Source organism: Suricata suricatta, chromosome 1 (genome assembly GCF_006229205.1).
Source record: "Suricata suricatta isolate VVHF042 chromosome 1, meerkat_22Aug2017_6uvM2_HiC, whole genome shotgun sequence".
In the NCBI taxonomy this organism is placed as follows: domain Eukaryota; kingdom Metazoa; phylum Chordata; class Mammalia; order Carnivora; family Herpestidae; genus Suricata; species Suricata suricatta.
In genome coordinates, this window is record NC_043700.1 from 53,462,487 (window position 1) to 53,466,188 (window position 3,702).

A 3,702-nucleotide genomic window follows, 5' to 3' on the forward strand; every position below is an offset into this window, starting at 1 on the left:
AGGACAGATACCATATGTTTGCACTCATAGGTCTAACAGGAAACTTTCAGAATGATCTAGCTTCAAGAAAAGCAAGCAGTGAGTAGTGCTTAAGAAAAACTGATTCAGTATCTAATGGATAGTTGATACCTGTCACAACACAGCATTTCATATACTGTTAAGTGAAACTGCAATACAATCTAAGTTTAGTTTGGGAGTGTTTGCTGTATAATTGGATTTAATGAAATATTTAGAGGTGCAGTAGGCATGACTTTGAGTAGATAATGAAAGAAAATGCAAAATGCTTATTGATTTATGATGTGGTTTCATCTTAGCTTGGGCAAACCATGCAGTATTTAATACATAGTAGCAGAATATTTACTATTGAAGCTTGAAAAGATGCTTACAAAATTTAATATGACTAATATTTGGGTTGAGATTAATGTTTAGTACATGATATCACTAAAGATCCTGAAATAGATTTGAATTAAGAATATGCATTTCAAAAAGGAGTGAGTTCATTTGGAGAGAATGAATTCTGATGTAAATTACTCAGCAAAGAAAAGAAAATTACACTAAAGGAAAAGGATGTGGATAGTGGGCCACTCATTTAATATGAATATGCAAAGCAATACGCTGACAGAAGACAAATGAGGACTCATGTTTAGATGTATAATAGAGATAATATGTAAAGAATAAAGGAGATTATTTTTTCTAGGAAAGCATTATTGTATGCAATTCTCAGCCACATAGTTAAAAAATGTTTTGCTATATTGGAGAGAGACCAAACAAAGACAATAAAAATGATACAAAGTTTAGGAAACCTTACCTGTAAGTAAGACCAAGAAACCTACATTTGTGCGTCCCGGGAAGAACTTTGAGGGGCTTGTACAAACTATCTGTAGTACTGGAAAGAACACCCTAAAATGGGGCTAAGGACCTGTTTTAAGTAGTCATTTTGGGTGAATAAATAATTGTCTCTAATGACAAAGCAGGAAGAGTGTCTTGTTTAATTGGAACACAGGGGTTTACAAATTACTTTCTTTAAACATATTTTTTTAAGATGTTTGATGTATTTCTTTTTTTTTAATTTTTTTAATGCTTTTTATTTATTTTTGAGAGACAGAGAGAGACAGCTGGAGCAGGGGAGGGTCAGAGAGAGAGAGGGAGATACAGAATCTGAAACAGGCTCCAGGCTCTGAGCTAGCTGTCAGCACAGAGCCCGACGCGGGGCTCGAACCCACGAACTGTGAGATCTGACCTGAGCCGAAGCCGGATGCTTAACCGACTTAACCGACACCCAGGCGCCCCACAAATTACTTTCTTTAAAGGAATATAGGTTTAGAAAACAAAAGTAAAATAGAGAAAAAAGTGGCTGTAAGGAAAAAGCTGACAATACCTCAACTTTAGGAAAAGCATCTGTGATACTGCATAAACATTTTATGTATGGACATCTTAACATTAGAAAAATAAATTGACCATAGCTTGGCTAATTATGGTGGCCTTTACTTTCATAAAACAGATGAAACATATTATTTGGAAACAGTAAAATGGAAGAGTGTATTGAAACACTACTTTCCCTCCGGATTTTGGAACGCTAATTCAGGGAAGTGAAGCAAAGTCCTGTGTTTGTCCTGTCATCACAGACACCTTGTCCTTTCCCTGTAGCTTCCCCAGAATGGTAGGTGCTAAGATGCAGAAAAGGACTTGACAGCAGCATGAAGCAAGATGAAATTCTGGCTGTGAGGAACTTTTTTGTTGTTGTTGTTAAGATTTTTCAAATGTTTATTTTGAGAGACAAAGAGAGAGGGAGACACAGAATCCAAAGCAAGCTCCAGGCTCTGAGCCGTCAGCACATAGCCCAATACAGGGCTCCAACCCCAGGAGTTGTAAGATCATGACCTGAGCCAAAATCAGACACTTAACCCACTGGGCCATCCAGTCGCCTCTGGCTGCTGAGGAACTTCTTAAACTTAATTTTGGTGCCAACAACTGTTAGGCAGGAGTTTGGTATGACATAGCTCCTAGTAATCAAAAGCACTTTATGAAGCACCCTGCCAAAATCCATACAGATAGGGGGGAGAATAACTTTTATTTGACTTATTAAATTTTATATTGCTTCACACTGATATCAAAGGAAGCAGAAAGGAGATAGAGTGATGAACTATGAGGGGTTATTCATGATCTCTGGGAGAGCGGGAGATGGCAGGAGAGACAGAAGCCCAGAACAGGCTTGTATTTCTTCCACTGTCTGTACACATCTCCACTGTCTCATGAAGCACAGGGCAAAAGGCCAAGCAATTTCAGTCATTTGAAAAATATGGCTATCTACTAGTATTGCATTTTTAAAATGTGTGGCATGCTTTGTGGAAATGTATTGTGGAATGCTGACTTTAGATATAGCCACAATAGGTTACTTATTGCTTTGGAAATTTATCAATAGCCTTTAATTCAACAGCCAACCTTCTTTCATGGTATTTCTTTACGTTTCAGATATATGACTTTCTACCAAGGGAGAAGATAAATGTGTTTACTTTGGTGCATAATGGGTTGGAGGTAAAGTAGTAAGAAACAACAGTCATATAAAAATATAAATATGACGATGATTTAATCTTACTTACCAAGAAAAGAATCCTAGTTGGTGAGTCACTATTTTGTAATGGTTTAGAGGATAGGCTTTACAGAGAGACAAACATGAGTTTGACTCATGGTTGAGTCATTTACAGGTAGGACATTAAGCTAATTGTTAAATTTCTCTATGTGTTCTTACCTATAAAATGTGGATGAGAAAACCAACTTCAAAAGTTGAGAATGATATTAAATAATAGGCTACAGAACATTTGTAGTGCAATGCTTGGCACATGGTAAGTGCTCAAGAAATGGTGGCTACCATTTATATTATTATCATTGTTATTGTTATTATTATTATTTACAGGTAAGGCTGTTCAAGGTAGACATCTTTGGAATCTGGAAGTTTGTAGATTCTGGTGTTTAGTCTAAAATAAATCATGCTATCATTTAATGAAATTTAACTTAAAACCAGAGGCTAGGTTTGTTAGAGAATGTAACTTTATATACAATGCTTAAGCAAGAGGAAAAAGTCTAAAGATTATACATAGTAAGAAGAGAATTTTCTAACACACTTTTGGGCTTTCTGAGAGGCTTAAAATGCCTTTTTTCAAGATTTCCAGACTGCCAAGCAGACTTTTTCACATCACATAACCTAACATAATCATTTTCTTCTATTTGACAAATAAAGGGCAGAGTGGGAACGCTAAAACACAACTGCACCACCTGAGCAAAAGGGGTCACTCAGGGGCTCACTGGCCACACAACAGACAAGGCTGGGAAATTCACAGCGAAGCCCCTCCTCCTCTCAGCTCTGCACAATGAGGGGAATGGGATCAAAAAAATTAAATATTTAAAATATTATCTACTTAGACTGAAAGATAGGCAAGCAAAAGAGAGATACAGAAAGAGAGAGGGACATTCTGATAACTTTTGTCAAGTATTTAAAATTGCCCTTCATGATGTGGTTTCATCTTAGCTTGGGCAAACCATGCAGTATTTAATACATAGTAGCAGAATATTTACTATTGAAGCTTGAAAAGATGTGAGTTCTTTGTGTGCAATCTTTCATTTATGCATGTGAGAGGGTTTTCTTTTCTTAATATTTTTACATTGTAGTACTTGTTTTCCTTGTTGGGGTGTTTGCTTATTTAA

The 3,702-nt window shown here is 36.4% G+C and overlaps 1 protein-coding gene and 2 long non-coding RNA genes across 3 annotated transcripts in view; 1 reads left to right on the forward strand and 2 right to left on the reverse strand.

Moving 5' to 3' along the window:
• Positions 1 to 3,702, reverse strand: part of GALNTL6 (polypeptide N-acetylgalactosaminyltransferase like 6) — a 1,123,375-nt gene that overhangs the window by 879,527 nt on the left and 240,146 nt on the right. The window lies entirely within an intron of this gene.
• LOC115291288 overlaps positions 1 to 3,702 on the reverse strand; it is a 166,757-nt gene that overhangs the window by 143,597 nt on the left and 19,458 nt on the right. The gene's annotated exons all lie outside the window — the stretch shown is intronic.
• LOC115291274 overlaps positions 1 to 3,702 on the forward strand; it is a 21,745-nt gene that overhangs the window by 9,410 nt on the left and 8,633 nt on the right. Inside the window, exon 2 of the long non-coding RNA XR_003908393.1 lies at positions 2,473 to 2,620. This is a non-coding gene — a long non-coding RNA (uncharacterized LOC115291274). The remainder of the gene's footprint in view (positions 1 to 2,472; positions 2,621 to 3,702) is intronic.